This window comes from Haliotis rubra, unplaced genomic scaffold (assembly GCF_003918875.1).
Source record: "Haliotis rubra isolate DU_JTF1 unplaced genomic scaffold, ASM391887v1 Scf121, whole genome shotgun sequence".
In the NCBI taxonomy this organism is placed as follows: Eukaryota; Metazoa; Mollusca; class Gastropoda; order Lepetellida; family Haliotidae; genus Haliotis; species Haliotis rubra.
Window position 1 is genome coordinate 2,029,753 of NW_025765126.1, and position 13,988 is coordinate 2,043,740.

The window sequence follows — 13,988 nt, forward strand, 5'->3', positions numbered from 1 at the left end:
TTACAAGGCCATGATTGGATTTCTTTGGCGATTTCAACCTATCGAATGGTTTGTGTATCACTTTTAATTTCGGCTTTATACCAAACGCGTCTTGGGATATAATCTTCACATACTGAATTATCAGATTACGCTGTTATCTTGAAAGTTTCAAAATTGTTTAGCTGTATATGGTATTCTCAGATAAGTTTAATCTCCTGAGTAAGGTACCGCTGTTTATTAAAATCTGCAAAACAATTTAAAACATTTTATGTTCCATTAATCAGGTAATTAGGTCTATGTTGTATCCTGTCACAAAACACACCAGGGACGGATCCAGGTGGCAATAATATCATCCGGTTCTTATCAGTTTTAGTCATGCGCATATATAATATATGTAAACGTGAGATAACAAACCACTGACATACTACTCTCCACACTCCATTATCTAGACAATGTAGGCGGTCACGATACAGATAAAGGATAAAAGGGATAATGAAATATATATATTATTATCGATCGTCAGAGGAAAACAAGGTTTGACAAAAAGGGTTTACGTACCAAAACCTAACTCCCGAACACACCCGAAACATTTCTTATAAACCATACAACGTCGCAGTCCTCGTACACAGCTGGGACAGTTATGCTATTGAAACTTCAGTGAAGCGTTGTCAATTTGCTCTGAGCTGATTGTACCAACAGTAAAGCGCAGTCTCTTGGTTTAATGCAGTATTTTTGAAGCGACTGGGAACGCATGGTACACAAAATGATAACAACTTTTAATGGTTGCTGACACAGTTCAGACTGAATGACCTATCGGAGTACGAGCCTGTGTTTCTAAGTATGCAATTTGCAGACTTTCGAACCGGTTTCCGCGGAACAACACAGGTCGATTAACCCCCAAACAGGTTTTAAGAACCACAACAGAAAAACAAATCGCTGTTCATTTGCGCCAGTCGACAGGATTTCAAATTACTGACCAGACGATTGGACCCCCCTGCATGCCGCTAATCTGCAAGTTGTTCCACTGTTAACAACATGGCACGTTCTATCCAGACACCAGTGTGTTTAGAGCGCTGAAAATCACCGATTGTCTCGCGTAATAGTTTCTGCAGACCACAGATTTCTCCTGGCCTTTCTAGAAAGGGCTTGTACCTGTGTGGATGCGTTCTAGCTCTAACGAAGGTCATATGAATATCAATGGAATACGACTTATTTGGGGGTGGGTCAGTAACGATATCGGTCGGGGTAACTGTGTTTATGTGGGGTGAGTCACTGGCCACTGCCACGTAGACAACATACTGACGCAGCGAGTTGTGCCGTTGACGGGCCAAGCAAATCCACGCTTTTGTTTTCAAGATTATACTCTCTTACTAGTAGCTATCGTACAAGACTGCCTCCAGCAACAACACATGACCGGCCATCATGACACCTCATCCCCACCCGGATCCCCATCATCTGTCGAAACAATTTCAGTTTAGCAAGAACGGAATATTATGGGGGAATGGACATATGAATGTATAACTGAAATAAGTGATGACACTATAGGTGTTCGTGAAAGGGTAATTATGTAACGGTAGCTGAAGCTATCCACAAAATCAGGCTGGATTACGTATTCATGCTTGAATATACACGAAGCAAATCCCGGTAATCAGGCAGTTGGTGTCAGAGGTGGGGTTTAACTTTAACCAACACTAGAAATGTCATAGCTGACTGCGCATCTGTACTGGTTTAAACGTGTAACTACTACTAACTACTACTACTACTACTACTACTACTACTACTACTACTACTACTACTACTACTACTACTAATAATAATAATAATAATAGACTGTCCAAAACCTTGTCAGTGGCACAAACATCATATATTAAAAGACATGATAGCATGGTTCGCTGCTTTTACTACCGTCTCTCCGCCATGTCTATGGCTTTGACTCCGAGGTCCACCCATGGTACGACCCTGAACATGTCCAGGGCGTCATGGAAAATGATGCTTTTAAACTTCTGTGGAATAGGCCTATATACAGCCTCAGAAGAATTCCAGCCAACAAACCTGATCTTGTCCTTTTTGAAAAGCTAATGAATTTATATATATCATTGAATTTTCTGTCCCTTTTGACAGCAATGTGACTGGCAAGATTCAGGAAAAGCATGATAAATATGCGGACCTCGCCTTTGAAATGTCTCGCTTGCATCCCAAGTACACTATCAACAGGCTTCCCATTGTTCTCGGTGCCCTTGGTTTGGTACCTCCTGATCTCTTGGCGCAGATCAGGAGAGTGCCCGGGTTCTCCACCGGGAGCACAGCCCTTCTGACAATCTGGGTAATGCAGAAGGTTGCAGTGTTGGGGGGGGGCCTTTATATTCTCCGGAAAGTTCTTGAAGGGTTCGACTGGGCAGTGTTTCCTTGGAGAAGTCCCATTCGCTGTCTGGGCTGCGTGTATGAGCTGATGATGAGCCTTATCAGCCTGACTGTGTCAGGATCACCCGAACCTTCTCTGCTGCATTTTCATCTTTAATCTGCAAAACATAATAATAATTCCTTTATCTATCGCCTAGTATCCATCTGACTAGTTGCTCACTGGATGCTGTAATCAGAATCTGATTATGATTACCCCGGATAACCCAGGGCTGCCTGTTAGACGCTAGAAGGTTATAGTCACATGACTTTATCCAACCGGGTACCCATTTTCTGCTGGGTGAACAGAGGCAATTTTGAACAAAGTCACTTGCCTAAGGTGAGACCACGTGTATCACCTGTGCTTCGTTGTAGGGCAGGACTGAAATCTTAGACACTCTCAGGAGTCAAGCTGCCTACACTTAACGTGTAACGGATAGCTATAGCGAGTACCGTTGCCATTAACCAAGTAACGGAAGTAGAAACCTTGTCACCAAAGTGCAAGTATGTGTACAATGGTTAAACTAGTAGTAAAATCGTAGAATGTATGTATTCCACGACAGTTGTTTAGTAACCTTCAACAGAACCTGTTGGTGCTGACAACAGCTAAAGATAACTGTATGACTTATTGTAAGCTGTCTGCTGGGTATTGTTGAATTCTTCGGGTGTTTTTCAAACACAATAAACATGATAATTTTCGACTTGAAAAACGTTGTTCAGAAATCATGTGTCCCAGGAGTGGTCATGTCAGTCCATATTTTACGGGATCTGTCTATTCTCTTCGTTTTATGTTCACGTAGTTTTACTTTTTTGATGTTTATCTGAGAAAAGGTGGTTGTTCAATATTATCATGCTAAAATAATTCAAATACAAAAACTTAATTACCCATTTTATCATGCTAAAATAATTCAAATCCAAAAACTTAATTACCCAAATAAATAGTCTATGATAGCAACCTAAGAACCACTTGCGTTGCACATTCCAAGCCGTCTAAGTAGGGGTATAATAGTGTCCGTTAGAGTAATACATTTGTATATGGCCACTTCGACAAGGGCTGACACTGGGGGCAAGGAGGCGTCTTTCTGGAGCTCAGCAAATACAGCCAGGGTAAAGATTGTCTTTAGGAGTGCGCTTGCTGAATTCCGATCACGTACCAACATATGACAACGAAATGCTATCATATTGGCTGTCAAGAGGGAAAATAGGGTTCGTGCGAAGGAATGATCCGGGCATCTTTATGAGTTGATAGACCCATCATTGACAGCTCGGGTGAGAGTTAAGAGCTTGTGCTTTTCCACGTCTTCACCGCAGGCAGCCATGTGAACACGCTCTCTCTCACAACCGTGACTGGACATGATGATGGAATTGATCAGCGCTCGCTCGTATGTCCACTGATGACAACTGTGTTAAATAGTAGAAGCTACATATTTATCGCCGAAATAATTATTTTCAGTGTACAATGAATGTACGCAGAAATGAATTCAAACACTTTCTCAGGTTATTGTAGTGTATTGGTGTTGTTAGGAAAATGGCAAGAATTTATATATAAACAAACGTGCTTTAGAGCATGGTGGTTTTGGGGAATGATTTACTGGGTAATCTAAAAATATATCGTTAAAAAAGAACGAAATGATAAAGTACATTAGGTGTTCGCGTTTCATTTTGCTAATCATTTTTATATCCCTCTTTTCCTGTGTGTGTTCCTATGACGTCATATAGCTAGAATAATGCTGATTGCGGTGTTAAACAACAATTATTGATTCTGTTGAAGGACAGTTCCTTCCACGCGTGACGTTTTTGTGCTTTACAGATTACAATAACTTGCAGCAGAGAGGGGTTATGTGGGACTAGCAAGGTCACCATCGTCTCAGGTACCCTTGCCCCCTCTCCACGCAGCCTAGAACCGACCCAAGTCCAACCGACTAAGTACTTTCCGGAGCATATAGAGACTCCCTAACTCTGCAGCCTCCTGCACGCGTCACAAGGACTGTGCACCCGGTGAAGAACCTAAGCTTATAGCAGATCTGCGTCAGGAGAACAGGAGGTACCACACCAAGGGCAACAGGAGGTACTGCACCAAGGGCAACGAGAATAATTGGGAGATCCTGATCCCCTGACGCTCCAGAGATCACTTAAGCATTGGTTGCTGAAGACCAATTCTGTCCCGCATCTTCACAGCTGATATCTCAAATATGTACTATGCTCTAGAGGTGCAACGAGACCACTGCCTTTAGGTTGTTATAACTGTAGTTAGTTTCAGGTATGTCGACTTCAAATGTACAGCAAGTGTTCGGGACCCAAAACATTGTTCTCTATATCCATCAGTACCTTAATAATTACATCCGTCAGTTCTTTACATCCGTCAGTCCCTTACATCCGTCAGTACTATATATCCGTCAGTACCTTACATCCGTCAGTACCTTACATCCGTCAGTACCATATATCCGTCAGTACCTTAATCGGTTCCTCAGTTCCTTAGTTTACTGTAGACATTCCTATGGCAACTCATAGACGTTCTGGCTGTAATGTGATACACTCAGCGCTTTACGAATACCTGAAAGGAAAATAGTAACGTTTGAAAACAGCCTACAATGGTCTCTGCTTGTAGCCGAGATCTCTTATGATTACGGAATACGATTACGGCTTTGATTTTAAGACATCATGACGATATACACACCATTCTTAATGGAAACATTTTTAGTACTAACCATCAGTTGCATCTGCAATTGTGTCTAGATGATTAATGGTCTGATTTAGATACTAAGATACATGGTGTAATGTTATAGATAATACACATACTACTTTAAGTCTTTAACATGTGACGTTGTTCTACAGGACAACAGTATAGGCACTATACGTTACGCTCCAGGCAGCGTGATCATGTATCGCACATTTGCTGTGTGTGTATCTGTAGGTTTGAATATGTTCACACAAAGTCCACCAAAATACATTCTGCAATACATTCTGTCTATAAAATGTGTGTCTCTTAATATGACCAAACATTATAACTCCAATATATATTTCTTATAGCAAGATCTCCCCACTACTGTACTCCATCTCACAAGACCCTCAGAGCTTGGCAAACAGTCGAGTGGACTATTCCTATCACACAAAAGTTAGTTTGACAGGCTCTGCAACCCAACCCAACGCAGACTAAAGAACCCAAGTACAGTGGAAGGTTACAGCCTGTCCATTCTTGAGGAAAAAACGGCCTCCTTATACTCTCTATATTTCGTCTGAGTTTCTTTCGCAAATGTTGACTTAATAAATTGAGGTTATTCCTTGCGAAGAGTAAATTAAATTTAGCGGACTATTCGTAACAGGTTTTCCCCAGCCTCGACGACTGTCTCCCCGAACCTTTTGAGGTACGGAATGCGTTTGCCAGCCTTTGTATTCTGGCTGCTACTAGCCATTTATGTAAACAGTATTAAGGAACTTGCGGTCGATTTACCTCACACTTGTCCATTTTGCACGGTAAGAGTTGTTTGGAATGCATCGACAAGGGGAACTAATAGCGCTGTGTGCGTCTGGGTTTGAATTTCAACTGTAACTGGATTAGTTTTCTGTGAACACTGAAATACAATCAGTTAAAGAGCTAACTCCTTTCTCAAAGGGAGGTAATTCTTTCCTTTGAACTTTACCACCGACAGAGTCATCGAACGTCGAAGTACGTTTTGGTTCAGTATCCAGTTTCCCTTGTCGGTCTGGACAATGGTTTCTAACTGTTAGTGTTGGATACAATGAATGCCAATACTTCCAGCATTCACATGCACAGGGACATTTTAAACACCTCATTCCATGTGGGAAATAACTTTTATTGCTATGAAAACAATAGGAAATACGATTCCACAACAAATCCTACGCAATTGTCAGACAGCAATTTGTATAAACAATAAAGACATAAAATATTCGCTTGGGGAGCTGTAAGGCATACCATATATATGTAAATGTAATGTCCGTTAATAATGGTCGATACCACTTTAACCAGTCGTTCTCTTCACAAATACTTGCAAACACAAGGCAAGCTTTCAGTTGAGCACCTGGAGAAACGGGTAGCTTTGCTAAAGACTTGAAACCTGATCAAACACTGCATGAGTAAGTGTTGTGTTTGTCAAACAATACGATTAAATCTTCAGAAAAGCTTGAAGAAGTCTGTGAATGTTATAACCTTGAACTCTTTGAAATCTTCAAAAAGAGCAAGCTCGGTTTTACCATCAAACCAAATGATGGAACGGCTTGGATATCACTGAAATATTGATCTTCATTAGTCAAATACAAGCTCTTATTGAAAGGACCATGGAGAAATCCACCCTTACAAAACATCGGTGGGGATTTACAACAGGGGTAACTGTATGCACGTTTTAGGATTACGTTCATCACAGCTACAGCCGAGATACCTTTAAACTTGGCTTTCATCTGGAGTAACAGTTTTATTTCATTTCGCTTTTTCTGTGCTGTAAAATCTACGAGAAATCCTTTCTAAATCTGAATGAACAGATCAAAATACGGTTGTATTTAGGCATCGTCGCGTTGTGTGTTTTTTATTTGATATTAATAGTTAGTTGCGAAGTTCAGTTGTGTGTGTTTCGAATCCAGAGTAACGATTCATTCTAAATATTTTTTCACCCCAGTTTAAGATAAAAATATCTTCTCACATTTTATATAGAACAAATAATTTAGTTTTCATTTAGTTTTGCTTGTCTGAATAGTCGAGGCTGATGCTGGCTTGAGTGCTGGAGTCAACTGACAGCAGAACGATGGTAGATGATTATCACAAAAACGTTGGTACAGTTTACATATACTGCAGTGAAAACTGCGGCGTCTCGCTTACAATTCTTTCTTACCATCGGTAAGATTAATTTCTAAACAAACACAGTTACGCATTCTAATCACATTTTCCTTTCAGTACAATTAACAAGTGGTTTAGTCTGCTGCCAGGTGTCTGTGCTTTTCATATACAGTCGTGTTTATATATGTTAGTCTACAATCTTGTGTTTCCTTCAACACTGTATTTCAATCCATCACCACACCAGTTCCCTAGATAGTTCTAAAAACAGAAGTTGATTGTACATTGCTGGAGCTGAATACTAATACGAAAATCGGAAACATTAATATCGACAGTTAACCGACAACACATCCAAGTCTCGTCAAATCACATGTTAAGTACGTGAAAAAAATCGGAACTGTGCATACATGTCCCAAAAGGTATCCACAACGCAATTATGTTTCTATCGCAATAAAGATTATTTACTCATGAGGTTATGACAATGTTTCATTCAACAATCTGTGAGACTTAATACCATCAATTTACAGATATTGCACACATTACACAAATAATGTGTACGTTGTGCGATCCAACACATTGATAACATGGACCCAGAAAAACACCTTATTACAGTGGCGTGCATGAGTCGACATCAGTCTCGGAGCATCATGGAAGACATCACTGTCGATGATGCCGATCACACGTGCGGCGCAGCCTACACAGCAACACAAGCGTCGTGGTATCTCCCCCAGCAGACAGGATCACGAGGGTGACATCCCAGGGCTAGTGTAGCCCCCCCCCAACCTTTCTCCTGAAAGTTTATTAAATGACCATTGAAACTCTCGTGAAAACAAGTATAAATGAAGTGCGCACACCCCCTTTCTTTTTTAAAAGGTGGTATCCGCCCCTGGTAGCCCTTTGTAACGCTTGTGTTTGTGTGTATTCAGGAAATATAACTACATCACTCGATAATATATCGTCCATTGATCCTGTTAGAGTGATGATAGTAGGTGAACGCGAAGCTGTCATTACACCCGGTGGTCGGTCCTTGGTCTGACCGACGTGTTGCTATTACACACACGCGTTTTATGTTATTTGTCATGAGTCTATTTATCCTGGAACAAAGTGTCAGGCGGAACTGGGATGTATTAAAAATTTAAAACATATAAAGGTTAGTTTGGCTACTGTTTACCATATAGTATTTGCCGGTTTGTCCATATCTGGAACAAAGTATCAATTCAGTGCTTCATTTATCTCTTATTAATTAGGACCCGTGAAGGTCTGAGTTAGAATATTGATTTTCAGTAACCCATGCTTGTCGTAAGAGGCGACAAAGGGGATCAGGTGGTCAGGCTCACTGACTTGTTTGACACATGTCATCGGTTCCCAATTGCGCAGATCAATGCTCATGCTGTTGATCACTGGATTGTCTGGTCCAAACTTGATTATTTACAGACCGCCGCCATATGGCTGGGATATTGCTGAGTGCGGCGTAAAACTAACCTCACTCACTCACTAATTAATTAGACTGATGTGAAACTACTCACTTTAAACCAGCAATGATGAAAACGACACACACCGTAAGCATTACCGTTTACAATTTAGGTCGCTTTTAGGTCGTTGTAGTATCTCTGTCGTAGATTGGTACATTGTGTGTGTCACAGACGTGGTGCAACCGTTCTACCACGTAGCCATGGTGACGCACGTTCACAGCAAACAGGTCACAGATAACGTGAAGTTCACTTAATTGGACAGATATGGTAAATTTCACGTAGGCAAGTGGATGTGCCTCTGTTTCCAGAGCCGTGACTGGGTACCCGGTAGGGTGACATGGCAGTAAACCTTCTTCATATGTTGTATAGGACCTTGTAAGCTGAGAATGATAATCGAGCGCACTCAGGTCGAATGACTGGGATAATAATCTCACCCACTCACAGATTAATAACTGATATTGGTAAATATGTATCACTGTTCGGCGCTAGAGACATGAAACAATCTGGAATCAGATGGTTTTTTACGTTCAGATTAATTGCCGTGTTCCGTAGGTATAACGATTTCATTGCCAAGCAATACTGTCCAACTACTCCTGTTACTTGTAAGGAGGTTTACACCAATATTGAAGTATTCCTGACAACATTCACTGCTTTGGATATCGGGTGTCCCTGACATTTCTCCGTCAGTACATGAAAACCTCATACGTATCGGATTTCCCGTTAAGGTCGTGTAGAAGTAGTTTCTCATAATATCATGTCTTTGAGTTAAGTAAAACCGTCACCCAAGTCATAACTAGACGCGACTTTGAGATAGCAAGCGTACTTACAATTTAATTCCGATCCGCCACGATGTACGCTTACGTATTGAATTCGCCAGAGATTGCTGATGCATTTTTGATGAATGTTAGGTTCAGACAATGTTGAACATCAGTGTGTAACTCTTAACTTCTCTGTCACTACAATTTCTATCATGATATTTTGAGCCTGTTCAACCATGAAATATCCCGTCAACTTGTATTAATGTTTTTGAACATGAAAACAGTATGATTCATGTGTACCATCATTTCAGATATCGATTAATTAAATCATGGACTATATGAACGCTTGTCATAAAGTCAGCCTCAACAATTTCATCAGACTCATATATGATATGATATGATATGATACGGGGCGGTGGGGTAGTATAGTGGTTAAAGCGTTGGCTCGTCACGCCGAAGACCCGGGTTCGAATCCCCACATGGGTACAATGAGTGAATCCCATTTCTGGTGTCCCCCGCCGTGATATTGTTGGAGTATTGCTAAAAGCGGCGTAAAACCAAACTCAGTCAGTCTATCAGTATGATATGATACTGTTGCGGACATTACAGAACATACACATTTCAGCTACCCTCATTAGGTTTTCCTGAAGCCAGACACTGGGGATTCTGTAGACAGATACTAGTGGAAACTCTGTGAATCTTATTGGTTTGAGTTACAAAACAACATGAAACATTGTAAGACAGGATTTCATGCTTCAGCAATGTCATAGTGTGCTTGAGATACATATGCTTAGATGAAGAAGAGGACATAGATCATATATATTAGAACTAAGAGAATATTCTCCAGTATAATGAATATAGAAGGTTTACCGTCACAAAAAAGCTTGAGCATAGAACATTTTATCAGATCATCTGCATTAATTCTGACATGTTCTCACAACACTTTAGTCCATATATAAAATCAGCTTTCAAGACGGAAGAACACGAAGTAGCCCGTAACACCCCCGTAACACCAATGCCATGTCTCTGTGCGAAAGTAATAAATTGTAACTAGATAGGAATCAAAGAATTCCTGATATCTGAAATATAGATGAAAATCCCTTTAATTGTCTGGCAGTAGTAGATAGAAATAACCCAGACAAGCAAATAACAGCATCACGAACTTGTTAGTATGCCAAACTAAACACTGTATGCGTTACTTAAGGAGCACTGCTTATGAAACCAAGTGATTTTGTCTGTTTGAATTTAAGACAAGATATTATCAATATCATAATTATACAGTATGGCTATGAGAAGTGCAACGGACTGGTAGTCCATATACGATGTCACGCCAACAACTTTGCTGCATGTAAATAATCGATACCAAACTGTCACAGCTAGGACAATTCCTGGGTTGAGACAAATCCGTCACAGAACCGAACGCAGTCATTTGAGGGAACAGATCATCCGAGCCCCATGCCCAGTGTTACGCCCAATACGGCTTCCACATTACCAACAGGCACGCCCAGTCTGGTCTGGAGAGTGTCCGAAGTTCGGAAGACCAGGTTGAGCCGTACACAGTTCACATGTAAGTCCAGGTTTAACCTGGACATCTCTTATGGACGGCTTGGGTCAACAGGTCACGTTCCAGGACCACGTTTCAGTGATGTGTGATTTGCTCAGCGTCATCAGATTCGGATGAATATCAGCGACAATTCCCTTGCTACATCTACAGTCGATTGTACGATTACAACAGAATCACGAACATGTGTTTATGAATCATTACCAAAGAGTGATCATACCAGATGTTTGGGAAAAGGTGAGCATATCCTGAGTATTGGTAGCACCCGTCATAAATACATGCAAGGGCTAGTCAAGAAAATAGCACGACACATGGTGTACTTCCAAAAGAGGGAAATTACTGAAACTGGTGTGTACATGTCTATCATAAAAGTATTGAAAGCTTTATTGAGCCATTGAATGTTGTAACCTTGATCCGAGAAAGATTCGTTTGTGTGGTTTTCTTTGAAATCATGCTGAATGTAGCATGGTCAGTTGGACCTCGAAAGTTCTTGAATGTAATCCCATAAGACTGTAGCTGCTTCACCTTCCCCGCGTTTTCATGTATTTGTGCATGACTGTATCACTGTTTTCACGTAGTGATTAACTTGTATTGTACAAATATTTCTCATGTACTTATGGTCATTTTTGCCACTTTACGAACTGTACATATCTGAATGGGATCGTTTGTTGGTGCGGGTGGGAAGCCCATTGCGAGCCCTTTATTCATGAACCTACATCACACCTATTACTTTGATAGTTCGGTTCGAGTACAACTACTCTTTCAGAAAACACAATTCTGGTTATTCCCTGGGACATTATGGGACCCTGCAAGCCAGCGACGTCCATACAAGAACGTATGCGTAGCCATCTACAGGGGTTGTACTGTTACGGGTGTTGTTGTATGTTGTTTAACGCTGCGCTCAGCAATATTGCAGCTATGAATAAATAGCTGTAAATAAATATTAAATGATGGAGTCTGGGCCAGACAATCCAGTGATCAACATCATGAGCATCGATCTACGCAATTGGGATACGGTGGCATCTAACCCGGATCTTCACAGTTCACTGCGGATCGTACTGTTACCAGGAAGGCAGTAGGTAATTACGGATCGTACTGTTACCAGGAGGGCAGTAGGTAATTACGGATCGTACTGTTACCAGGTGGGCAGTAGGTAATTACGGATCTTACTGTTAGCAGGTGGGCAGTAGGTAATAAGGAGGTAATTTTGATCCTTTACGTCTGATGTTCCCGAGCCAAACTTATTAGCTTGGGTGTCACATGTTATACCCTGTATTTCTGGGAATTATTGAGTAACCCGTTTCCCGGGATTACATAGCATTAGGTCAGTTACCTTTATAAGTCATGTTACTCTTTTGGTCAGTAAATCGTTGCTCAGACTAGACTTCCATATAGGAGTGTTCGCCTGCTCTTAATGTCCATGCGAATATTTCAGAATTTGACTGACCGAGCCGAGGTTACTGGCTCTGTAGAGGTGATTATTGGTCACAACCGACTTATTTGGCTGCCGGTACATCAAGCCGATTTTCTTGTCCGAGAGTAGTTTTACCTATCATTAGTAACAGCAGTTACACCTTTGCTCGGTTGCTCTGGTTGTGTGTTTGGCCATCGTTTCTACCCACCGATTCGTAATCAGTGTTAGCTGGGGTCTTAAACCCTTTGACTGCCTGTCGATTGTTACATTTAGTTACTCATATACCATTGTGAACCTTTACCACCCATGATTTATAGTATTAATTTAGTTCAGATTTAATGATAGTCTGATCTCAAGACCAGGAGAACAGGTCCGAGAACACTGCAGGAATTTAGAGGGAAAGTTGACGTCATCCATCTTTGTACAGACATTTGGTTACTCTTTGAAATTTGAATCTTTACGCTTGGGTCTAACTATGAAACAGATGAGGCGGTTTCACTGCCCTTCTGTATTTGTAGTTCAGTTGGGTAAATCCGTTGAATTAGTTGTTGATGGCCTCTGAATGACCCAAGATCAAACATTCTAACTGATACACAATAGATACAGACAGATCCACAAGAAGGGGAGCACAATATGTACCAATGAGAATGCCGACTTCTTTCCAAGATGGGTTACACCCACATTTTACATAGAGGCAGTCTGATAGTTCAGTTATTGTCTTCTCAATAAATGTCGGATGCAAATGTTGGATTTAGTGTTAGTAAATTTCAGATGCTATTTCATTGGCGTACGTTACCAGTACACTGTTCGTGGCCATGTTCCAGTAGTGTAAGAGAAGGGATAGAAAACCACTTTGCAGCAGAATGCAACCCGCCCATAGTATTAGACATTTTGAGGCAGCAGAACATTTCTGAATTGTCACGGTTTCCTTTTTCGGTAGACCTCTCCCCCACAGAATGTCTTGAAAGGGATGTGTGGACGCCTACGACAGGATCAGAACCATCAGGTAACGTTAGCCCGTTGCGCCAATCTTTGTTTGCACAACATTGTCCAGGTCGGTGACGTTATTGCGCCGCCTCGGCCTCGACTGTGTAAATACACGTGCTGGTCGAACCTGATATTGACATTGTTAATCGTTTACTTCTTTTCGTTAATATACTATCCAAAAAACGAAACGCAAAGGCGTATTGTATTTTTTAAAATCTATTAATTACCTTTTGTGTTCAAACAATCAAAAGTGTTGATAACATGATTTTACACAATTGCCAAGTGAAAAGTCGACTTTACCTGAAAATGTTGATTTTGATGATATTTCTTACAGGAATTAAAAAGGCATCGCCACAACGTAACAGAAATCACCCCCAGTTGAAATTGTGCAACAAGGAGCATGCACTGTCTGGCTATAAAAATCCAGATTACTTTCGGAAATCGGCATCCGTTTTGAAGGAGTTTCAAGGTCAAATCACTAGGCCAAGTCTTGACACTGAGACACGGAACATCGCCATTGAAAGAATGCACGCTGGAGATTACCAATTTTCTGTTGCCAGGCGTCTGAATGTTAGTCTGAGCACGATATCACTGCTTGCAGCTCGTTACAACCAAACAGGTATAACAAATGACC

General features: G+C 41.0%; 1 long non-coding RNA gene across 1 annotated transcript in view; it reads left to right on the plus strand.

Moving 5' to 3' along the window:
* LOC124265229 overlaps positions 1–13,374 on the plus strand; it is a 30,193-nt gene extending 16,819 nt beyond the window's left edge. The window contains exon 3 of the long non-coding RNA XR_006895388.1: positions 13,308–13,374. This is a non-coding gene — a long non-coding RNA (uncharacterized LOC124265229). The remainder of the gene's footprint in view (positions 1–13,307) is intronic.
* The last annotated feature ends 614 nt before the right edge of the window (positions 13,375–13,988 follow it).